Source organism: Bombus fervidus, chromosome 3, assembly GCF_041682495.2.
Source record: "Bombus fervidus isolate BK054 chromosome 3, iyBomFerv1, whole genome shotgun sequence".
Lineage (NCBI taxonomy): Eukaryota > Metazoa > Arthropoda > Insecta > Hymenoptera > Apidae > Bombus > Bombus fervidus.
The window spans coordinates 12,785,981-12,812,968 of record NC_091519.1 but is presented as its reverse complement, the minus strand read 5'-3'; the positions used below and the strand labels follow the sequence as shown (position 1 = coordinate 12,812,968).

General features: G+C 37.8%; 1 protein-coding gene and 1 long non-coding RNA gene across 2 annotated transcripts in view; both read right to left on the bottom strand.

Moving 5' to 3' along the window:
* The window catches only part of LOC139985667 (E3 ubiquitin-protein ligase MIB1-like), a 159,531-nt gene that overhangs the window by 82,473 nt on the left and 50,070 nt on the right, over positions 1-26,988 (bottom strand). The gene's annotated exons all lie outside the window — the stretch shown is intronic.
* LOC139985458 (uncharacterized) lies at positions 14,554-16,087 on the bottom strand. The gene is made up of 2 exons (XR_011799415.1): positions 15,726-16,087; positions 14,554-15,443 (listed from the first exon to the last, which is right to left on the bottom strand). It is a non-coding gene; the product is annotated as an uncharacterized lncRNA (long non-coding RNA).

The window sequence follows — 26,988 nt, the reverse complement described above, 5'->3', positions numbered from 1 at the left end:
TAATGCGCTTTTGGCGAGCGTGTGCAGTTTTGCCGGGTGCAGAGAACGTGGCAACGGACGACGACGGGTATCAATCTTAAGCGAAGCGAGGAGATAATCAGCTTGTGGCTCGTCACTTGCGACTACGCCGCGTGGCGATTCCGTTTCAGCGGCTACGGACGTTACGAATCATCTTACCGTCTGATTTATCTCGCAGCCGCATCTCGCTATTCATCGAACAGGACCCGATGAACCACCGGACAACGAGATAGGTAATGTTCGAAATCGATCGCTGCTGTCGTTTCGTGACGCTTAACCTAACTCGAATGACGCGCGATCAAGCACGTCGTTTGGACACGAGAAGGAATGATGCATACTCGGCTTTTGAAAAATTAAAAACTTCTAGAAATTGTAACTCTGTAGCATAAAAACACGTTCAATGCGCAGTCGATACATGTTTCGAGGTGGGCGGAGTAGTTCTTAAACTGAGCTATTATTATTTTTATATTTAACAATCTTATCACTTTTTAGGTAGAAAGTTTTCAATTTTTTTCATCGCGAAAGGTAAACATCGTAGAAATTAACGCGTTAAAGACAAATTAGAAATCCTTTCTTGTAATCTTAGAGAATCTTACACTCAAGGTATCACGAGTGAGATACGACCGTGAGCTAACTTTTTTTTATTACGTTTTGTAGTAAAGAATATGAGAGAATCGATCAATTTAATAATAACGTCGTCGTTATTGACAGTGTCAATATATACTCATAAAGTTAGTTTCGATAGTGGTTACCTCTTTTAAGATTAAAACAACATTTTCACGGGGTGAAGTTTCACCCATTGGTAGCCTACAAGCTTTCAGATTGTAACAGACTGCACCATTCGTTTCGGAGAACTATAAATTGTACGTATAGTATGATACGTTCTCGAACATCAAGAAAAGGGTACCGATCTCGACGGGCCTCGCAAGCACAGATTCAACTTTTCTTTCGCATTGTTCCCTGTCGAATTACACTGCCTGGGTCGGATTTATTACATGTTTCGAGGCGTTGACGACGTGTCGATGGCACGCCACCCAGCAGCCGCTTGCTGAATCGACGAATCGGTTCCTAGTCGAGGGGCCATTCGCACAACGCTACGTTTTACGTTGACACGCCGGCTCGCGGCGACAGCTGCGGACGATCGTCCACGAAAATAGTAAAAGGAACGAATCGACAACGATCGTACGACCGGCCGGCCGGATGAGAGCGTTATGGGGCCTCATAAACTGTTGAACAATCTTGACATCGAATTGGACAGCGGTTCGTACGACTGTGACCGATCTGAAGAAGTATTGCCTAAATCCAGCAACTTTGCTATCGTTTCCCGGTCACCCTTCACTTCGGACTTCTATTTTCTTCTCGTGAACGTGTCACGAACAACACACGAAGCAGGACATATCGTATTTTGATTAGGCAACATACGAAATTACGATAATTATATATCGATCGTTTCAACAATTATCGCAGAATCTGTTTTACGAATGGATTATGTGTATTTCATGCAATTTTTTGAAATTTCATCGGCACTGTGACGATACCCGACTGTAGTGATTGTAATAGAAAGAAAATTTGAAACGAATCTGAAGATGTGTATAGAAGTTACAAGATATTTATTAAGACGTATGGCATTTTGGCTAGACAACAAATCTGAAATAGGTGAAAAAATAGTTTGCAAAAATATACAGTGGCTCGTTGCAACAATTATCATAGAATTTTCTTATGAACGCATTATGTGTATTCTATGAAACTGTTTGAAATTTTCTTAACGATGCAACGAAAGAAGACTATCGTGATTGTAATAGTAAAATTTCAAATCGATCCGGAAGTGTATCTAGAAGTTGCAACACATCTATTACAAATAGAAATAAATAGAGTAGTAATCTTAATCATACAATTAATGTTAAAGATAGTCCCACTACATACAATCGGAGACAAAAATATGGTAGTACTTAACAAAGAAGTTTAGTTGAATTAGTGTTATATACTTAAATTTTATTTATTATACACCTTATATTACATAAATTACGAAACACACAATCGAAATTAATATTCACATTTTTGTGCAAACAAATTCTATTTAACGAAATTTCATTGATACTTATTTCCATTATCCTATATTACGACAATATTATGATTATATCATAACTTACCAACACAGTGAATAATCGACTGTTCAATCATTTTGATGTTCCTTGCGAAGTGTACACTTCCAACAAATATTTCCTAACTTCTACGTACATTCTCAGATCAGTTTCAAATTTTACCAATATAATAATGACGATAGCGTTTCACTATAGAGTTGATGAGATTTCAAAATGTTTTTTCTATGCAATATATATATATAGATAAAAGTTTTCTATGATACGCGTTTAAATATTTTCGCAAGTCACTGCATATTAAGAAGAAAAACTAGCCAATCTAGTTTCATGGCAACCGCCTAATCAAACGGTAGCTCGTTCATTATTCAGGAACCGGGTTTCTTTGATGGTTGTTAACAGTCTCGGTACAAGGTCCGCACACGGTTTCACCTATGAAATAGTAGCTCTATTTCGCTTACCCCGCTTGAACTCCTTAGTCGGGAGTTGAAACTTCAATCTTGTCTCTGGCTCGAGTTTCACTCGACATTTTCCTCGTCGACCAACTTTGACTTTAACTTCAAATTTGACGTTCCTCAGCTTTATCTTTGTTAATATACACCACGGATCCGCACTTGGACGGAAGTTCCGCGAGAATCAGAAACGAATATCATCCTTGTATAATATTATAATGTGGGCAACTGGGAAAGTCACGAACACAGTTTCGAATCCTTTTCGTGCGCTTTTGCGATCCTCGATAACAGTTTCGAGAAATACGAAGGCGAATTAGCGGGTGAAATCACGCAGCTTAGAGATCAATTACAAAGTAGCACTTAGAAAATCATAAAAATATATCGAGAAGCAGGAAGAGTCCTTTAGCGGCGATGTGCGTGCATGTGTTGAAATTACTTTTTCTTAACGTTTGTTACAATATTATTAATTAACATTATTTCTGTAGCCACGTTCGGAGGAAAACTATGGAACAGAATTTCCTTCGATATTTTTCGTCATCCTACCATATCGAACGTGTTAATCAAATTAAGATTTAATCTAAATTAAAACATTTCTCTGGCAAGCTATCTTAGTAGTATCTGCCATTACACAAATCTAGAGAACAGCTTGCGAACACTTACGGATAGCAACGCAGATCTTATACCTAATACCACGAAATTATTTCGCAAATCAACGTTACATCCCCTTCGACGTAACATGCTCACTATGCCTCAGCAGGATACCGTCCTACGACATATTTCACGAAGGATTCCTTTGATCAATAGTTACCTAGCCATTCCGATCTGCGGCTTACTCTCGCAATTTCGCAGCTCGCGGAAGATTTACGTTCGCCGCAACTGACAATGCGAATCCCCTTTAATAACCGTGTCCGTCTTTATTGCTGCTCGGTTTGCACCATTTGTATCGTTGACTTGAGCCCGCCTACTTTACAATCCGTCGTAGATTCGTATTATTAGATAATGCGACAGCTATACGACGGAGTTTACCCATTCGTGCAGTTCGCGTTACCGCACGTGCGGCAGTTGACTTCGACAAACATAGCTGTTAGGCGACTAACGAGAGCGAATTGTAGAGATTAATCGTGTTAGGCCACTGTTCCTGTAAACGCGTGTGTTGTAACGGTAATCGTCTTTCGCAAATTGTATATGTTAATCCTGCTGCGGTTCTCAAATGTTCAGATTTCGATCTTGTTCTGCACGCGTGGTAAACGAAAAAAATATCTAATGTTTTAAGAAGATGTTTAACACGACACTGAAACGAAAGATCATGAATACCAATAACAATTTTCTGATATTTTGTTCAAATATATGTGTCTTTAACGTTAAAGAGATTCTTTATAGTTGGATAATCTACAGAAACCTCCGTGGCTGCAATTCACGAACGTTTGTTCCAAACTCTACCAACATAATCATGACAATCTGGTTTCATTAGTGCTAATGAAACCTCAAAACGTTCTATACGTACAACTAGCGATCGTATCGATACCGATATATTTATATAGCACACGTGATATTATAATACGTAATTACACGTAACAATATATAATGGTACATAATTCATAGAAACTTTCTCTAAACGTACAAATGTGTTCACGAGCCACTGTAGCTACCACGAATCTCCGTATCGAGATCAGTATCGCTATCGATAAAGAGTGAAACTTATCATCGAAGTGATTTTATCTTTGCCAGTTAGGATCAAACATCCCGAGTCAATCAAAATTCTATGCAAGGACATAGTCCTGGCGAGATACTGTTTAGCGAGCCAGCATTGAAAATCGATGTGGACACACGTGTTACCTTTAAAACCTATCAGCGTGCGCGGTCACTATAGAAACCCTTTCGCCTCCCATTTCGTTTCCAGCACGATTCGTAGATGTACATGCAAAAGGATAGGGAGACGGGCGAATAAACGGCTAGGGGACGAATTCGTGTTAGGTGTTAACGATGAGTTGTGGCCAGCCAGAGGATGAACCCCTCTTCTCAGCCACTGTGAGAAGATCAATGATGAAGCTGTAACCCCGTGGCTCGTACTTTTGCACGGCTCCTAATGGCTTTGAAATCGAGCCTCTATTCGTGAAAATTCGTCTGGCTTCGACCAAGGGAACCGAAGCTCTGTTTCCGTAGTTCGGTTCTCTTCTCATCTATCTTGCGGTATTCTACCTTGTGTTTCGTGTTTCTCAGATAACCGTTTTTCAGCTATCAGCGTTCAGGTGTAAAAGGGATTATCACTGAGAAATATTATTAGGAATATTGTGTATGTCACGAACGAAAATAATTAGGTACAGGTACGTGCCATTGTACAGGTGCCTATGTGTCGAACGTTCCATACAGGATTTATTGGGTTGACAACTAAGTGATTGCGGATTTTGCCATTACCACCCAATGGCAAAATCTGCAATCACTTAGTTGTCAAACCAATACTTATTGTCTTGGTAGATTTAAATGTAGGATTTGAAAAAAAGGCGAAGCTTAGGAAAAACTTTGATTACAATTTTTAAAGGAACTTTCCTATCAATACCAACTTCAGTTATTGGCGTTTAGGTATAAAAAGGGATATATACAGTCTGTTCATAAGTATTAGGTCATTTACGAAAAAGTTCAATTATAATTTATATTTATTTTTCTGCCAATTCATGGTATTATGGATTTATTATTTAACTATAGATATTAACTGTATTAGATCTTTCTTAGTAGAAATATTAGCTTTTTCAATAAAAACGAATAATAATATGCGAGGAGTGGTAAAACGACGAATAACTTACAAATTGGTTTAACGTCGGTACTGTTGACTTTAAAATAACGAAACACAGTTTTATGATCTTTAAATAAATGAAACACCTTGTTAAATGCGCGTTAAATGACATTTAATGATATATTATGCTACAACCAAATAGTTTCATTTCCCGAAGATATAATCACAGCCTCGGTGTATTTGCAGCACTTAAAGCTCTGTTGTATCATCGTTGATTATGTCAGAAAAGTGGAGGATGTTTAGAATTCTTGAACGTTCCGCGAGGGATACATTCGAAGCCGCAGATTCAAACGTTAAAAGCCACGATCAAATAGACGATTTCGAGAGCGAAACCGGAAATTACAGCGTAACGAAGAGAAGAATGCGTGCCATGAGATCGTGTGGTGCAATCGCGGAAAAAGGAGGGTGAATGTTTTCATTAAGAGCAAGCCGTTTAAAAATACGCGAAATTTTAATCACAGCCGAAGTCGCATTCGAAACGTTACCCCCGAAAAAAAGCCACAATTCCTCGGAGTCGGCCGTCATAAAAATATAAAAGGTACAGCGAATAGACCCGTCCATTGATAACGAACCAACCAAAAATATGTTTCGTAGCGTTTTCCCTATTGGAACAGCCGTCTCGATGGGTTTTTGCCCTTGTCGGCCAAAAATTGCATGGTCAGAATTCATGCCTCGAAAAATACGACGAAGGTTGCGCCTTTGAAATTCCCTGCGAATCGATATGCAAACTTTCGACCAACCAAAGTCTAACTTGCCAGATCCATTCGCACGATCCTTCACCGGTTCCTTGGGCCGAATTAATTACGTAACTCTGTAAACGATAAATGCAATGACGTGCAAATATCTTTAGTAGCAGCTGTATTATATATTTTAGCAGCTGTATGTATATTTTAGCAATCTATAGGATTTTCCTATAAGCTGTGCTCCTTATCGAATTTTATATGAACGACGTATCTTCTACAAAAACTTCTTCCTATATTTTTCAATTATACTCTGTTCAAAAATCTCATAGAATTACATCTGAGCAAATCATGGCACAATCCTAGCACTAAATGTTCGCGTTTCTAAAAAGAGAAAAAAAAAAGAATTAGAATTATGTGCACACTTCCTAAATCATACGGACAGTGATTCGCCGATTTGATAATACAAGATTATGAACACGTTCAATGTTCTCATCGGCATGCGAGGTAAAAGGTCGACCCTCGCGAGCATAATCTTTCGCGTCTTCTCTTCCTTCTACCGACCTTTTCACCGATTTGTAAATGGTTGCTGGCTTCGTATCACTCTCCCCACGTGCTTCTTCCAGCATATCAACCACTTCAGTTCCTCTTTTCCCGAGTTTCATGAGACATTTCGCATTAATGCGTTCTTCTTAAATCACCAGACATTTTCAAGACGCGTGGTGGTTGAAAGAAACATGGACAATATGGTTATACTAAAAGAAAATTTCTGTTTATAGAAAACACTTTAATCTGCATTCTTCGCCCGGTCAGATCGCCGCGTCGTTGCTGAACTGGCAGAAAAAGAATCATCTTGCGAACCTTCAGAGCCGAGGAATAGATATCCTCTTTGAACGAGTACGTATGTAAAACACGCATTCGAATCAATTGGAAGGATATTTTCTACTTTTAAAAATGTCGAAGAACGAGTATCAATGAAATTCATCTCCAGCATTAGATTAAATTAAGGTGAAAGGAAAAAGAGTAATGCAGCTACAGATGTCGTTAAAGATACCAGTGACGTGTATTCGGCACATGTTTTAAGCGTAACAAAAAAGTCGAACGTGATTTTCAACCTTTCCGATAAATCAAGATCCAATCGACAGGAAACGTTTGATATCAAAGGGCTAGGAGCTGTAATTGAGACAGAATTTCGTTTAACAGTTAGAGAAGTACACAGAAAGATTAAACAGCAGCAGTAGCACTGTACATCGACATTTCAGCTCGAAAAAGCGACCCGGCTTATGGAATGACCGTGATATGAACGTCAATACTCGAATTTCCAATTTCCCAATCATCCTCTGAATCGTCTAAAAAATATACGCCGTAAAATACGAGCAACGTTTTCCGTAGAAATCGCGGGACACAAAGTTTCTTTTCCCTTGACGGTAGAACGTTTTCTTTCTCTGTCATTGTTTCGTCGCACGTGGCAACCATCGGGACGCGGCGAAGATTAAAAACCGCGTTGTAAGAAATTACCAGGACTGCGTATTCCGATGGTATTCTCCGACCGCGAATAATCGGCCAGCTTTCTTCGCACGGAATTGTAACGCGATTTCACGGGATTTCAGGAAACGCCCTTTTTCACGGAGTAGAGCGGCAAGAATAACACAGACCGACGGAGAGAGAAAGAGAGAGAGGAGAAAACATAGGGTTCGCCTTAATGAACGTCTCTTGTCTTTGTCCCACATATTCGTCGGGACCACGTTGCTCTTCCTTATCAACATTAGCCAGTGAGACGCCAGGGAGAATAACATTGGCCTCTGGCGAGTAATATATCCATACTTCCCGTCATCCCTTAATGCATTATGCATAAGGGTTCGATATATCCAGGGCAATTGTATGTGTGTTCACGTACAGGGTGTTCCAGTAAGTTGCTGCCAAACTTCAGAAGAATGTATTTGTCAAAACAAGGAAAAATGTACGAAACGTGGGTTCAAACGTCGTTAGTTTCGGCCGCAGAAATAACAAAGGACTACGACACACGAAGAAATAATTAAGATAACTAGTAGCTAGCAAAAGAAGGATCGAAACATATCCTAAGCCTAAAGTTAAATAATATGTTAAGTTGTTAGCGGTTAAGTAGTTCCCAGTTAGGGGTTTGGTTTATTAAAAATATATCACGGCGTATTTCTAATGTCTCGAAGAAGGAAATATAAATGAATTGCACGTTTGTAGATAATGCAATGTTACCAATTTTTACAAAAACGTAAAATCTCATTTATAACAAAGTAATTGAATTATTAAAGTATTACGTATCAAGCATTTGTCAAGTCGTAGAGATAAATTGTAGAGATAAATCCAATTAAGTGGCATTTTTAATTTGCACGAAACTTTCAACAGACAGCATAATCGAAATGATTGAGATTGCGAGTGGCACGAAAATTTCAAATTCGTCATCGACGTGAAACGGTAAAGAAAACTTCTAGAACGATCTAAGTTTGTGTATCGACGAGCACGGTGGTAATTTTTCACGATTTCGTGCCGCATAATGGCGCGTCTCCACGAAACAAATCCTATCGAAATTCGAAGCACTCTTCCATCGTCAATGGGATTTTCCAGGCGTGCTGCGTTTTGTTGAGAATACGGAGAAAGAAGGTACTTAAACGGCCTTAAAAAGGAAGGGCGAGAATGGTGATAAAAACGTGGAAAGTAAAGGAAGAGGTAAAGGAAGAAAAAATTAAAGGGGATAATATACGAAGTGTAAGAAACGAAAGAAACAGAAGCCGTTTGGATGAATGGGATGCAAGTGATATTTTTGAAATTTTTTACTCGAGGACAGGAACAGTTGATTTAATCATTAAAAATAAGTTTGCTTGGGTGATGGGATAGCAGTTACGATTCAATGGTATCAAGTACAATTCTGCACGAGAATTCTTTCTCTCGTTATGTACATAATTAGCATACTTATAAAGAATATCACTGTATCTGGATATTTACCATACAAAATTTTTACGAATTTTTACGAGGCTTTGGGAAATATCATTAGTATTATTATCGACTATATGTATGTAGATAAGTTTGTAACTATTACGAAGTGCAATGGTGTTATGAATATTTTCTGCATATTTTTATTTATTTCGTTATTTCTATATTTCCTTCCAACTTATCAATGCAATCATGATAGTCGTATCATGTCGTATGTAATAGAAAATCTTTTGCATAACACACATAATATTATTACCAAAGATTCAAGTGTCTAAACATTTCTACGTCCCACTATAGATGTATTATATTCAGCTATTAAAATTTCGATAAAGTCTAAACTATATTATGCTACCGATATTAAACTATCGAGTCTTTTCTTATTTTAATTATCAGCTTTGCTCGGTTCTCGATTTACTGCGAGTATAGCTGTATTTGCTGGTACGGAACCACGTAGCAGAACAAACTTATGACAATTTTAACGCGCTGTAATGATCCCTGTGTAGAACTTGTGCGAACGTGTCCAGCAAATTCGGTGTAGCATTTTGCATGAATCGAAACAAATGTTCCCGTATCCATATATTCATACGTGCGCGCGTACTATACGGCGTTACTGCATTAAAATCTAATACACTCACGTTTGTAATATGTGAACGATATGTTTCCGATATTAACTGGTGTGTAATTGGTAAACGGTCCTCTGTTGCATTCCCGAGATATAATTATGGCGAAATTATGGCGCAAGACGTAAAAGGATAGCATTGCGATTGTTTGTGTTCGCAAACGGAACTTGAACCACGTCGTGAGACTAAAAATATTTGAATGATACTAAAGGAAGTTTTTCTGACGTATTTATAATATGAAGGTTGCATGTTTGAATTTTCGATCGAGTTAAAAAATATAAGGATGGGAACTTCGGAAACGTTAGAATAATGTTTTTAATATGAAATAATTTATCGGTACAAGCATAAGTATTTTCTTTTATTTGATTTATTGACAGAAATCTGTTTATTCATATAGATTTACACCAAGTCTGGTAACAATCACGAAAGTATCATGCATAATAAAGTGTTTTAATTAAATATAAGCATTCAAATAGCACAAGGCGTAATTTCGTGTTAATTTAAAATTTTGCATCTGAAAAGTTATATGTATTAATATAAATATCATTATATTATTAATCAAATATATTATTAAATTAAATATCAAATATATTATTATAAAGTCAAACTCACTTGCAATTTGTGGAACTTTAACTGATTTTTTATTTTTATTGTAATATTTCATGCAATTGCCAGCAAAGGTAAGAACCCCTACCTCAAAAAATGCGGAATCTTTTTTACAAAAGTCTTCCATCGCTCTTATTACATCTCCATTATATTTCCTTTTTTTATTTGTAAAATGTTTATTAAATTTTTTGAACAAATAAAATCTGGTTGGCGAGTCCTTTTCAGATTCCGGTGTCAACGGAAGAATCGTGAAGTTTCTTTCTTTTATATATTTATATATATCCAAAGTGAACTCTGGGTTTGTAAAGTCTATCATTAAATTATATCGTTTGGTAATACTTTTGGACTCACGCAGCTTTAGATTTACGTTTTCAAATGAATTAGAAAACAGTACGTTCGTTAAATTTGTAGGTGGTCTAACAAAATAATCGATAATCCCAGACTTATTCCACCAAACTCCAAGCTGTAGCATTTTGTTCTTTTTGGAATTACGATTTTCATTTAACCAGCTGAACTCATACGTACCGTCGTCATTATACAAGATCCATTCGTCATCGTAGAATACAATCGAGTCCAAATTCATATTTAGTACAGTTTCACACATAATGTAGTGGTTGATTTCCTGTATTCGCTTATTTAACTCCATGCTTCCTTTCAAGCACTATATTATATCCTTCTAAGCTTTGACAGAATCTACGTATACTAATTGCACGTTGAACTAGTGCTGTTTGATGCTTACGCGCATCTACTACCGTACTGAAACTTTTTTGCAAGGGAAACTGTTATATATCCCTACGCTTTCGTTTATCAGCTTCTGTTCAAGGAGATATAAACGTTACATCCTCTATTTCTGTCTCTGTCTCTCGGCGATATATACACAGTGTAGCGATGGTTCACAGTTCGTTATTTTATTTACAGAAAGAAGATAGCATAGGCGCGAACGGTTACGAAACCCAAGCGTGGTAGGGATCATCCTCCAGAGAAAACAAAGGAAAAAATCGAAGGGCAGTCAGTATCATTTGCGGATACAAAACCGACTGCACCGAGAGATTCAGAGGAATAAAATCTAGGTCGCTTAGTCAAACGAATACGTCGAGAAATATCATAAAGTCGAGTCGAATTACAATAACAAACTAATCATTTGTAACGAGTTAATTATAATTTTAAATATTGTTAAATATAGAAGCTTAGTATTACAATCATTTGAACTATCTCTGCTATCCTAATCGAAACGGGGAAACGACTGATTCACGGCATCGATTATCAGAATTTATGCCTCTCGCTGACGCTTTTTTTCGCTGACGCGTTTCTTCGCGAACGGTCGTAACACTTTTAGTTAGTAGAAGTTATGAGAACAGGTTGCAATCGTAAAGTATTTAATGCCTATGCGTAATATTAGATTAAAATAAACATAGTATGCACGAAAGTAGTTCTATAATATTGTAATTAAGCGAACCGTGGATATGCAGAAATGGTCACTGTTAGGCAAGAAAGCAATACTGTTCTGTTAAGTATAATGTAAAAGGTCGCTATACTGTTTTATTGCTCTTGACATTCTCGTTGACACTAACGAGATATATTAAACGTGGCGCAGGCTCTGACACGCGATCCTAACTAATTTCCAATTGTCTTTAAAGATATGGTCGTTGCGATTCGTCAACAATTTTGAGCCTGTCTTAATAAAGATTAAGCAGAAATAAATGCATAGGAATAGTCCAGATTTGCATGAATTATAAGATGTTTAACAGAAATATTATTTATTATGCACGTATAATATGTTCGTATGAACGAACGACTGATCCTCTCGCTAATTATCTCAGAGGCTTTGCTGACAATCGTATCGATGAATATAGGCTTTCGTTTTATTTATACACATACGTATATCGTAAATGATGATGTATGTATAATTAAAATTTTGATAAAATTAAATTCATCGTTCTCAACTTTGGAGCATTACAAAGCCACCGGTGTTTGCCTAAAGTGATGTATTCACTGGTGGAACAAGTGGTTCACGAACCTTTGCAAACCGTTGAATCGGTTAACAAACTGTACAAAAGCATTTCTAAGCAAATTGTGAAAACGTCTCGTTACAGTATTAATGGAATTTTTTTAATGTTTTTAAGATTTTTGTAAACATCAGGATATTGATCTTTCGAGAACAATCCTGTTGCATTTGTATTTTGTACTTGCATTTTGTACCAACGTTTCGTAGACACTGCAGTCTATTTCTTCAGAGCAAACCTGAAGCTGAAGGTTTCCGTTGTTTCCATTTGTACCGCGCGATGTTCTGGTCGGTTGATCAAACCGATAACTCAACTCGCAAGTTCTAACCGCATCTCCGTTTCAGGCCTGTCCTGAAGAAGTAGATTGGAGTGTTCACGAAACGTCGGCGCAAAGTGCAAGGACACAGCGCAACTACGAAACGCAAGTGCAAAGTGCATGTGCAACAAGATTGAAATCTACAATTTTTCAAAGCATTTGAATATTCCCGTGAGCGATGCGCGTGATTCGGGACGCAATAATGTCGAGTGTGCAGCATACCTTAATATACGATGACTTGAAGTTGACGATAAGGGAAGAAATCTGATTACAAGTTAAATATTACAACGGTAAGCGTACGAAGAGATCGTTGAAACATGATGAAGCCAAGGTTAGTACGGTCGAGTCTGTAAATCAAGCGAAATGCTTTGGAATTGAATTGTGGTACTCGAGGGACCAACGCACCACCTTACCACTAACTACGCCTGTAGGGAAACGAGGCACTGGTTATACATACATACACATCGTGGAAGAACCAAGCAGAGATGAAAGGCCACTTGGGAACGAGCTATCGTCTTGTAGATGTTCGATCTGAGTCCAAATATCTTCGACAGTTTCACCAGCTCGATTAAACGTTCTAACAACTTATTTAATAGCACTGCACACGGAGACCTTTGGCGCGTAATCGTCGATTCAATGGGACGATTAAGTTATATTATCGTGAGTTTCCTTTGAAAGTAGCGATTCTTTGCATTGTCCAAGTACTCGAGAGAATAATCCTTAAGCTATTCTCACGTCAGGGTGAGGCTGGATCAGAGCGAGCCAAAGATCGTCTATTTTTCAACGAGATCCAAAGTACCTCTTTAATTATTTCGTTTGCACGATTATCGTACGATTTTGTCAAAAGCGTAACTACGGTTTAGCCTGCCTCGCTTGTTTGCCTCGCGTACACTACGTCACGTGATGACACAAGGAAACAAGGCAGCCATCGAGTGAGGCAGTCTCGCGAGTCTGCCTCGCATTGTCTCTACATGTATAGGTTTAAGATTATCCTTTGCGGTATTATGTCAACTGTGATATCACATTTCGAATATAATACGAAATCTTAATCGTATTTACAATTACGATGATTATGAAAGATAAACGTTGTAGCTCGATTTATCGGTAATTTTGTAATTTTAAAACATATCTTGCCAGAAATGGGCAAAAAAAATCTTCATATACTTTCGAAGAAGCACTGCTTTTTATTTTTACACATTTTAAAAGTAATATATATATATATTAATTGTACTATAAAAATAAGGATATTATCGTTTCTTAGTTTGATTAAGAAAATGTATTTACATCAGTAAGAGATACATCGTAAAAACAAAGTTTTAACAGAACGAACAACCTTCTATTTATTCCGAGATTTATGCGTCTCGTGTACAGCGTACGTACGTATTTTTGGCTCGCCGTACACCTTTACATTTTATTTTGCCGATAAGTTAGTTGCTTTGATACGACCACGTACTGAATTACCTGCTTTTAAATTATTCAGCAGTACATGGCGCACCGTAGCCTATGGCATCCTACATTGCGACCATATTCTTTTTCTTTCGTGCGGTCGCAATGTACTTTCGGGTTTTCATTAATTTCTAAAAGTAAACGACCTTTCGCTATCAAATTAGAAACTGCTTCATTATTGTTCATAGATTTTAACGATACGTATGTAGTCAACGATTCATTCAATTCACGCGGTATCGTTTCAGTCGATTCGAATATCCTGATATTTTCAAAACTTTTTTTCTAACGTTTGTTCTCGGAATTTTGTCGCAGAGCTACGAAAATGTTCGTGTAAAAATGTTCATGTTGCATGGCTTTCATGAAGCTTTTCATCTTACTTTACAAGATTTTATACGTGTATCCTACGATGTATAATTATGAAAAATAACGTTAGTTTTAAAACATTTATTCCACATTCATTCGATTGACATAATTAATTTTAATAGATAATTTTCTATCGTATAATGGTTATTATTATTTAACTTTGATACACAGTGGGACCTCGGTATTTTGAATAGCTTTCATCGAAACGTTCAATCATCTCAAAGTCTCAACAATATCGGTTGATAAAGGAAAGGAGATATTCTAAATATATTTACTTACACTGACTCATTAATATAATCATGACAGTCTCATAACAGCGCTAATAAAATTACAAAATGTCTCGTATAACACACACAATAATTTTGTAAAAGGTATATGCAAATGTTCAAATACTATTGTGAGCCTGTACACGTCGTATTACGTTACCACTTATTTATCAAACTTAATTATTTGTCTACATTAACATCAAAAAAATTAATGCTAAATAATAAATAAGCTGTTACCTTTATTAACCATTTTGACGATCGACGAGAAGAAAAAGAAGCTATTACTCTGGCAATTCACGTTCCCGTTACGAGGACTGTATCGATGACAAATCATTCGAACGACTTCTTTTCCCGTATCACGCGAATCGGACTTGCCGCTGTTTTTTCGTTCGTGAAATGAGTAATGAGCGTTTCGTGAGACGAAACGATTGGGAATCGATTTGTCGCCAGGAACAAGGAGAAATTCTTTTCTTTTATCTGTCCCTCGCGAAATACGCCGAATCGTGACGAAACTTCTCGTCAAATCGAAATCGTGCCGATCGGAACACGCGCAGGTTTATCGCTCGGAACGATCGGTGACACAAAATGTTTTTTTTTTTGTGAGTAGTAATCGATCATCTCGCTTGGATCAAAATTATCTTTGACGATCATTTGGTCGACGAGTTTATATGGAATGTTTATTTTCAATGAAGGAAAAACAATATTTTCTATCGTATAGGAATAAATTCCACTCTTTGTATCGATTATTCTAACTTCGTGATAGATAGTAAACAGCGGAGAAACTGACAGAGAGAACCGAACGAAACGTGTTTTCACAAGCTCCTATCCGCAACAACAGAAATGCCGTTTATATCACTCGTCCGATTGTACAATAATCCGCCAAGAATGAGGTAAACATATACTAAGCTCCTTAACTGATAAACTAATGAAATTACTCTCTCAATATATGCACTTTCTCTGTCCGTCCATCGGTCCGTCCGTCTGTCTGTCTGTCTGTCTCTCTCTCTCTCTCTCTCTCTCGAAATGTTGAAACATTACAACTTATTATGATGTTCTCTGGAACCACAATTGGAAAAATAGGGAAAGCGTTTGTTGTTTAACGTCGTCGGGAAGCTGGGAAATATTCAGCTACTTCGGTACTGCAATTTCATAAATTGTCCAGTCTGGAAACGTCGTGGCACGACGCGCGGTTTCTCCTTCCGCAATTCGAAATTTATGCCCGTGCATGTCGAAAACCGGACCGATGACAAATCATCTGGCTGCGAGGTGCGCGCTGTTTTACTTGCTGCATTTTGTTTGCGTAATGGTATCGGTGACTGCGCATATATTAATCGACTTGGATGACGATTATTTAAAAATAAAGAACGGAAAATAAGGCAAGATTTCAACAGTAGAATTATCAATACCGTGAAAATGACGGATATCAGATTTGGTGTTTTTGCGATAACTAAAAACTTGCAGATATTTTTGATAAGATTGAACTGCTCAAAAGAGTAATTAGTTGATTAAGCTGATAAATCGGAAAGCAAAGAAGAACGTGTCGAATACTTCAATTTGTTAAAAATTCCCTTGGAATTTATTCAAGTTATTTATGAAAATTTATTCAATTTATAATTTTAATGTAATATGATTAATATTTCAAATTTATTCAAAGTTATTTATGAAATCTTCTTGTAACATGCGAATTTATTGAAACGGATAATTTGATTTTCGGAAAGTTCAATATTAATCATATATCTGGAACATGAAACTGAGAAATTGATAAAAAGCGGAGCTCGTCAATCTGTATCGTCGTCAATACGATCATAATGACGGTATCTCGTTATAATGATAATGAAATTTCAGAATGTTTTACATAAACCACACAATGCACATTTAGAAATCGTCTGTGACAATTGTTGATGTACTTACACCACTGTTCATAAATCACCGGACTGTTACTCATTTTCAACAATGGTTATTATAACAATACAACATGAATCCAATTTTCCCGCTTTATTCTATTGTTTAATTTTGTGATATGTAGCCGCTTTACGATAATAATCGAATGCGAAATTAAACACGTACGATATATAATCGGCATAAACATTTAAAAATTCACTGCATCCATAAGCATCTGTTTGAAAATTCTCCAGACAAATTATTATAAATGACATATAATAAATAGAATAGCAAGGCAAATAGACAATGTTATCATAACACAGTTATGACAATTATTGGAGAAGGTTGAAAGATAATCACGGCAGAAATATTACAAAGAAATAATCGACAGGATGCTGCAATTAGTTCAAACGACGATATCGACACGCAGTTGATTGAAAAAAAAAAAAAAAGGAAAATATAAGATATTTCCTTGAAATCTTTTGCGCACAATTTACATATTCTTTAAATTATAAACGATTAATAAACGCTATTTTATTTCATAATGTGCGACCTTTTGTAATAAGAAAATCGCCTGTATCCATATTTTATTAAGTGTCTGGTGATTTATGGATATGGACAAGATTCGGAATTTGTGTGCAGCCGATTCGCGCCCAGTTCTCCTGCGATAAACTGCGTCGTGTTTCATAAACTTTCAGCGACACGCTTCCTTTGTCGGCGCCATGGTAAACACATGAATGCTTCTTTCGCTCAGCGCCAACTTCGACTGTAAGTCACCATAGCCTGTCCTCGCGAATAGTGTTTACAAGCGCGTATCTAGCGAATAGTTTGCTGCGAACGGGCATAAATTGAGCAGAGAATGAAATTTCCCGCGGCGGATTCGACCTCGATTTATCGTCGGTGATAGTGACTTGGGAAGGAATGGAAAAGACAATATCTCGTGTCGATAAACATGGCTAAGGAATTCGTTAATAACGCGAAGATAAGAAGAATTACTACGTAAATAACACAGCTACATACATATTCAAATAGAATCATAGAAAAGCAAATAATTTATTTGACGAGTAGATGCGTTGTTTAATCAATTCCTTCTTATTATATAAAGAGAGAATATTGTACTTGAATTATAATTCGATTATAAAAACAATCACTGATTTTTCTCTTTACAAAATTTGTTTTAATATTCACGTTATTTCGTAAAAATCAAGAACTGAAGATTTTTGGAAATTTTAACGTCGTCTCTATTTCTCAAATTGAAATATCAAATCGATCGTATATATCGATCGACGCGTCTCTTCATTCTCTTAAAAAAAAATAGTATTATAGTGCATTTAGGTCAAAGAACGAGATTAGTTTAAAAGATATTCTAATTTTAATGTCGTCCAATTTATTTATCGTACGAAGAATACGAAACACGTAAAGCAGTGCGTTACGATTGCATACTTGCAAATAATTTTATTGTAAATTATAAAGCTTCCAGCTTTATTTTGCCTTTTTAATGATACAAATAACGGATGTTAATTAATTATAGGAATTTTTTGGCTGAGCCAGTCAAACAAACGTTTGCGTTTAATTGACATAAAGTAGCAATTAGGGAGCTTAAAATCGACTTTGTCAGTCGCATGCCCAGGGATATACATAAAATTCGCTCGTTCGATATTCTTCTTTCATGTCGGATTTACTTCGGCGATGAAATATCAATGACGGTCGGGCTTCCGTAATTTTTGTGCTAATTACAGGGCAAAGGACGAAGTAACGAAGGCATCCTTCAAATGACATGCTTTCCAGCGTGCTATCAATGCACGTTCGAAGAGGACGATAAGAAACCAAACAGAAGGAGGAGAGAGCATAAGAGAAAGAGAAAGAAAGAGGCAGCTGCACCCCGCAATGCGGCACAGTTCCTGATCCGATTGCAAGCTCAGTCAGCGTCCTCGAGAACAATCCAAGAATCCACCGATTTTCCAGCAATCTTTGCGTAAAATAGAAAATTCCAAAGTTTACGATAAGGTCGAAAATGTTCGTTATTTTTTAGAGTTTAAATATTCGAAAGTTTTACGAAAGTGCATTTACTGCAGAAAGTTCTTACGAATGTACCTACTACGTGTGCGTTATACGAAACTTTTTGAAATTTCGCTAGTAGTATAATTAGATATAGCTATCATGAATATACTGGTAAAATCTGTTTCTACTTGGTTAAGCTTATTTAAGCCTCTAATAATTTTATCCAATCACTGACTTCGTTATATACGTTGACTTGTTCTTTCTTCTCGACTTATTCTGTCGATGTTTGGCAACACGCAATTATTCGGCGCAAAAGGTAGTTGGTTTGATGAATGTTTAAGAGAAACGTGCCATTTGGGAACGCATTAGCGAATATTTATGGAGACGTTAAAAGGATGTACCTTAATGACTCAAAGCATTAGCTTTACATACCGAAGATGCGATTGCGAGCAAAGAAACAGTCAACTAAATTCTTTCGTTATCAATCTCCCGTATCTTAGAATAAAAGCACGAAACCAATTAGAATAGATTTACTTTGACATTTACGATTGAACTTTCGTAGAGTAAATCCTGTTGTATAATGCCTGTTTAAAGTCCTATTTTGTTTATTCATCCCTATAATCCTACGTAATTTTACTAGCAACGAATAGTCGATCGATTGTAATCAACGATTACTATTTTCAACCGAAAGTGATAAATCATAAACAATCGTAATCTCTTCGAGCAAAAATATTTCGTTCTTCCGTTTCATTTTCTCGGAAACGAAGCTTTCAAAGCAATGTCGTTGTTGCTGATCTTCGCCTTACTGTCAACCATAGAATCTCTCTGACTTCGCTTGTACCGCGAATTTACGCTCGCCGTGTATAGCTGCATCAACGATCGAAATTCAAACAAAAGAACAGCCTTCGCGCTCGTTCGTGCACTTGGCTCCGGATGCGGTCACAGCACAGCCATAAAAGCTACAAAGAGACGGTGGTCAGAGAACAGCATATTTCGGATTCTATCGTGTTCGAGCCGAACAAATATCGGCTGGTGATGGTTCGGCCGAAAAGTGGAACTTCGACGTGACTCGTTCCGATCATAGACAAAAGAGGAGAGATACAAAAGGACCGGTGACAGAGATCGTCACGATGGACAGGCACGCGACGAAGAGAAGGCCAAGGGTCAGGCGTGGGATAGTCAGCGAAAGAGGATGGGGTCGAGCGGCTGATTCGCCACCGAGGCCAGGAATCCCGTAATTTCTGCAACAAAGCGAGCCGTCCATCTCGCCACTATGCACTGTACATGGCACACTGCCGCACTACCCTCCGTACAACAGGGTTATTAGATCGTCGTGATGAACGAGCTATCACGCTATCACGTTGGCTCACTCTTCACGGTGCATCGCGAGGATACGCGTAATACGCAAGCACTTGTATAGCACCGTTCCTCTTCCGCGATGCTTCCCTTTATCCGCACTGACTATGTTTTTAGGTTTTGAAATTGGCCGAGTTAACCCTTTCGCCGATATCGTACTTTTAGAAACGATTAATTTGCGATTTGCGTACGAATAATTAACGAAACGTCGAGTTATTTGTTTTTCGTGAAACTGATATCAAATTTTAGTACATTATGTCTATGTTACGAAACCAATGAAGAGAAGTATGTTTCTACGACGTTGAATAGTAGGAATAGTTTGATACTTTGATTTATCTTATGGAGCCTTTTCTAATACACGTCGTAAAATAACTTGCTTCCATAACTTCTTCTTAAAAAAGTTCCCCAAGATAATATTCCTTTCCGTAAAAATTGTGCAACAGATACTTCCTTAAACGAAACACATAAAACGTATCAGAATGTTGTTTCTATTAGGTCGTCCGAAAAGTTTCTTTCGTTTTATAAGGAGACAATGAATGCACGACATTTTTCGTTTTATATTATTTTATCGAATTACGTACGATTCATTTTGTTCTATCAAAATAAAAATCACAACGTTCGACAGATTAGGTTTCAAGTTTGTATAAAAATGCATCGTTGTAAAAGACGCGTCTGTAAAAGAAAGACACTTTTCGGACAACCTAATAAAACGAATGATAACTGTTTACTGCAATCCGTGCTCGATAGTATTGCATTCTACATCAAAGTAATCTGATCGAAAGCTGGCAAAGTTTCGTTTCTATGAAAAAATAAATTGATAGCTGGAAGAACACGGTGCTAGGATACGTAGGACCGCAGGGATCTCGATCTTCCGGGAGCTCTCTTCTATGTATAATTCGGATGAACGTTTAAAAGAATACCAGCCACAATGACACCGGTGCAATTAGATGAGAAAGTAGGGGGGGGGGATCGTATTCATTACGACCGCCGGTAATTTTGTCCGCGAATTCGGAGACAAAGCGCACGTACCCTGGAACGGCCGCTCGTCTCTTTCACGCACCCTGTCCTCAGCCATGGCAGCTCGTTCATCATGCTGATCTAATAACTGACCGCGGCAACGAGCATCGCGGCGAATAAAATTAGCCGCCAGTGTATTTATTGCGAGCGCAATTATTTCGCCGCGAGTGACCACCGCCTGGAAACGCGAATTCGTATTCCGCGCTCGTGGCCGCTGGCGCGCGAGTAAACGGATTAAGTAATTACGCGAAACGATGCCACGCTGCTACGAAAACGTTGCCACCTGCGTACGTGCGCCTTGTAACACGCTAGGGATTTGCCCGTCCGCGCCTGTTTTCCCTTGTATCCCTCGATAACGTGATTAGGCTGCTGGAAAATTTTCGAGAACGATTGGACGTTAGGGACGAGTAGTTCCGAACAATTTATTCCCCTTCGAGATCGTGGCAATTTTGATAGATATCGATGATCGAATATAAGAAAATTGCAGTGGTACGTGAAAATATTATGAAAACCTCCTGTAAATACGTCATGCGCATTGTAGGCAAGATTTTCTATAATACGATCGTTATGATCATATTGATAAGGTTTGAAACAAGTATAAGAATATACAGAGAAGTTACGAAATAGTCGTACGAAACACATATTTACGATTAGAGAAATTACATTAGAATAGATAGAGAAATTACGATTGGAGATTCTTAGTTATGAAATTGCTATATGTAAATATGTGCTTAGTAAAAAATTACTATACAGCATGAATAGTGATTTTAAATATATAAATTAGTGATAGAGATCGGTCCGCTTTGGTAACCTTTGCGAAGTGTATGCTTACGACAAACGTCTTGCAATTTCTGTGCTCGTACATTTTTCAACTATTTTCAGATTTTACAAATATCATCACGATAATCGTGCCTCGTTTCAATATTAATACAAAGAGTTCCCTATAACGTATATAATGTGTCCATCGAAATTTTCTATGGCAAGTGTACCGACACTTTCTCGAGTCGCTGACATGAAACAAAAATCTTTCGATCATCGTGGCGTCTAAGTATCGATGCAAATCATTGCACGTTTTAACAGACGGTTAAACGAGCCTATCAGAAGCCAAACTGATCCACTTCAGTTTGCACGAAATTCTCAATTAACGTAGCAATTACATATAGCGTAATCGTGGTTCTTAAAAAACCAAGCGATTTATTCTCACGAATTTCTTTACCATAAAAACGTAGCATGTCTATGTATATAAAAAAAGCACACGTTGTAAGATCAATTTTAGAAAAGAATGTTCGCAATCGGCATTTCTCTGCGCATTTTAATTGACGGAGAAGCTACGAGAAATTTACGCAAGTTGATCGGCGTGGCTCCTGAGGACGCGTACGATATTACCCGTCTTCGACTTGATCGTTTAATTTAATCGCGTGTAGCCGGAAATCGAGAGCAGCGGATGTTGGCGGAAAAATCGACGGCCGCGCGTTTGTAGTTTCCGCTTCCTGGTCGTTACGGTCTCGCCGCGATGCGCGTCCTGTGAAAGAGTCATGGACATCCGGTACGTGAATGACGTCCAATTTCATGGGACAATGGTTACGCGGTGGCTGCCACGATGAAGAGAGAGGGACAACGGCTCAGAATCCGGGGGATGAACGAACAGTCGGTGCTCGGGGAAATTCCACAGAAATACAGAGAGACTTGCTGTCTACGGTCGAGGAGGAAGAACGAGAATGCACAGTGTGCATTCACCGGGCGAAACAAGGAAGGAGAACGAACGAATAAGAAACAGTGAGAGTCGGCAGAGACAAATAGCAGATACATAGATAGATAGAGAAATAGCGAGAAATAACGTACAAGGAAAGACAGAAAACAAGGAACGCAATGGACAGAAGAGAAGAAAGATGGCAAGAGGAGGGAGAGGAGTGTTATCGGTGGCGGAATTTAGATGACAGAGTCATGGTCCCGTGAAATCGTTCGGCGATACGTGGGTTCCTGGGAGAAGAGGAGAAAAACTGAAAAGAGCCATCGGTCGCTGCGATTCCGCTCGATTCTCGACGCGTCTAACGGCTGCGCCAAGACGATTCTCTGTTTCGTAATGGACAGTGATGGATACGCTGGTTCAACGGCGCGCCCAGCGTACAGTTGTGAATTAATGTTGGGCCGTGCGAGTCAAGAAGTATGAACGTAATATAAATGTAAAAATACAGGGCCACGTAGATGGCACGCCCTGGCGAGCGTATATTTCAAAGGAATTCAGCAATGGTCGGTGAATTTGAACTCTTTGCCTCCGACAATCGTGTAATTTTATGCAACAACCGTTACCAATGGAAGTAGTTGATGCCTTAATCGATTGTGATAATGGGAACTTGAGTGGAGTTTGGAGATAAAGTTTGAAGATAGAGGACAAATACGCGATTGGAAAAATAATGAATTTTTGCGATACCCCCGGATTTCCGTGAATTTACGCGTTCTTTTTTCTAGTTTCATGCAGGTCCACGTGATTAAATGTTCTTCGCTGCCTATTAAAAATGTTACATTAACGTCGGAAATAGAACGACCGATTTCCCTGGTGGTACTGGGAAAATTAACTTTCCTCTATTTTACAATCCATTTGAAGAGGACACGTTTAAATCTCTCGAGATTTTTAACGTGTTAAGCAGAGAGGGAGAAGGGGGGAGAGAGAGAGAGAGAGAGATTAATTTTTCTTTTTCAAACGCGTTTAGAATTAACAGGAAATTTTTACATTTTTATTATATTTCAGAATTATATTTCTATCAGCGTCTTTGTGTAATTGTTAAACAGTTTAATCTACCGTAATAAAAATTTACAATGGTCTGAGAAGAAAATCTTATTAATAAAGAAACCTGCGACAATTAAAGAACAGTATTTAACGTGGAATTTAAAACGGAAATATTAAAAACTGCGACGAATATTAAATGCGAAGATCACATAGGAAAAATATGATAAGTCGAGTTTCTCAACTTTTATATTACTCGATGGAAGAGAATTATTTTAACATGAAATATACATACAGTTGAAAAGTGTAAGATTTTTTGAAGCAGGTAATAAATCCACAAAGTTCTCTGAGAAACCAAATTAGCTTTTTATTATTAAATTATTACTATTAAAGGTTAATTATCAACGTTTTTTTTTTAAATCTACATTTAATCATTAATTTTGCTCACCTGTAGCCCTCAATTCTATAATTCTGTATAAGAATCATAGATTCGCCTATCAAACAAATAATTCGTCACTCGATCTTCATTTGGATATAAATTACCAACGCGAACAGGGGAATACAGGCACTGAAAAAGCGTATTATCATTTGAAATAGTAGAACGATTGAAGAGGCTTTTCTCCGAGTAATAAACAAGTCGTGGAACTTCGATCGCGTTCGCGGGGATCCATGGTTAAGGAGTTCAAAGAGAGGCTCGGCCAAGCGAGGGGAACTCATTAACATTTCAGCCGAGTCGTATTTTCTTTAATTCCGTTGCAAAGACTACGAAGAAACTTACCGTTTGACTACGTCGCTCGAATTCAACTCGAACGAACGAATCGAGGCCGAGGCTTTGCCCGCCTTCCATTTCTCGTTTCCCGAGGAATGATGTAGCCTTGGCAATCTCCCTTAATTCGTTTCGTTTCGATCGCGTTATTGTTTTCAACTTCTTTCAACTACTCCAGCTTTTTCGCAATTCGCTATAGATAGCATCGTCAGGAGTAGATAAAAACGAATGGAATTCGACGAAGAATGCAAATGCTCCAGAAACACGCAATTAAATGCTTCTACTAAATATTGTTTCTCATAATTCATTCGATGATTCCTTCTATAGTTTTCATTCCACCTTGTCGATTTACTTTCGAAATTTACGATTCACTCGAGAAACTTGCCATTCACTTCGTATGTTTTAATTTTGGTTAGCGGAGTCGAGCAAGTCGAGTTAATTTTCTCGAACGGAATGCCTTTTATTTCAAACACTTTTTTGATACCTTCGGATGCTTGACGATGTATTTTCCTTGTCTTCGATCGAAAGTCACTTGTTTTTCAACAAATTGAACGCTAGTTACTTGGATACTCAATAGATCGGATAACAAAATTGAGAAATTTGCAGAAAGTGGAGGTGACCAGTTTCTTGGTTGTGAGAAGCTCGCATGTTCTATAATCGTAATAATTCCTTATCATCTGAAGTTGCCTTGTAGTGTTATTATACTTATTTATATTATAACTATGGATCAAATATACTTAGAACCTTTTCAACATTCGTATCTATGCGAAAGAAAATTCAGCATTTGCTTCGGGGGATGATTTCACCCCCCTTTAATTGTATTATGGCATCGACAGAAAATAGGTTCGTCTTATGAATGATCTACTCTACTCCCATGCAAAAATTTCACAATATTTTGTAATTCCGGATTTTCTAATCTCCCTTGTTGGAATATATTGTTATTTAAACGGTTTTCAAATACGTAGAATAAAAATTGTACTGAAAATGTTACGGCAATATAATCCAAAACTTAAAAGGCTAAACCAACGAAGTTAGGGTTCTCTTCTTGTTGGAACAGCGACGACGGGAGAAAAAAAGGAACGAAGCGTTACAATGGAGGGATGAGTGGAACAAATGACGGCTGACGGACCTCATAAATCACGGTAAAAAGTGACGTTGCCGCCGCGGTACATCGCGTCACAAATATTTGACGTTCGTTGTTTTGATAAAAATTTCGTCGCAGCTGCCTCTGGACACCGGTGTCCGCCATTATTCGCGAATTCGTGCGTTCGAAAGAATTTGATGGTCGCGTCACACTGCGGCATTTGAACGGAGATTCGCGACAAAAATAAAAAATATATAATATGATTTGCAGTTTCTCCGAAACTTGTTATCGAATATTTATTAGCATTTTCCCTACTCCCTGGCTCCATCTCGAATATTTATTTCCTCGTTTAACGACACATGGCGACGTTTAAGCGAATAGCGTCGACGGCGGAAGCAATCTTCCCATTTTTTCGTAAGCGCCACGCAGAAATCGTTTATCCAAATTTTAAAAAATTCGAGATAAAAATTATACGCACCTTTGTTCAAATTCCGCCGTATTTAAGGCGTAACAAACGCTATTCGACTAGAATTAACGAACAAGAGCAACGAGTGAGTGAGCTAATTTTCAAGTGACTAGATTTCCACCTGCCTTTCGTCTAATTTTTCCTAATTCTCTACCGATCTTTGGGGAAATTGTTGTTTACATTTACGCTATTCGCTTACGGACTAATCATCGAATAAGAAGATCGGAATCGAACAATGAATATTTCGATTCTTGTCCACTGCGTGTCGTCCTTGGAAACAGAGGTCGAGGAAAAGAAGACACGTAGAAAAACACGGAGGAAAAGAGTCGTCGCGGGAACGCTTGCAAATTTATGTAACCAACCGGTTGTTGAAATATTGATGCAACGTAATTTGATCAGTTTATCGGGGGAGGTGGGGGTGAAGCGATTTCGAAATAAGAAGCAGCACCAAACGAACGGGAAGTTTCTTCCGGCTACGCTGGAAATGTAAACGGAAAGCTCCTCCTTTCGCCTTGCTCTAAGTATGTACAGAGGAGCGTAATTTGCATAACTTGAAACCTTAACTGATAGGCAAGCTTCTCGTAGATTGCTTGTAAAAGCGAGATTCCCTGTCGTTTTAGAAGATGGCGGCCATCCTCTCCCGGCGAAGCAGTTTTTCTTTGATATTTCGCGCGGTTACTCAGGCAAATTGTAGAATTTCTAATTACACGTACTTGACTCGATCCTTATTTGGCTGGTTAATAATTCCCTGATGAGAAACTTGTTTTGTTATGGCCACAGCTTTCGAATCGTTCCAAGTCCCGTTTGTATAAAGCGTAATTAAATGTAAGAATCGGATTTATCATCTTAAGAATACATTCGGAATTATTATTTGCTTTTTGATTCTCAATTATTTATAGTTTAATTAGTTGCCTCGCTTGTTTCGTATCTTATTTCAAGGAACGTTTCATGTCTCTCTTCTAAACTTCTTTCTTTCCGGAGTTTCATTAAAATAAATTTAAGAATTATCAAGTTATAAGTTACAAAGCCGGTTATTATAACATTATACATGTTATTCGCGCAAAAAAT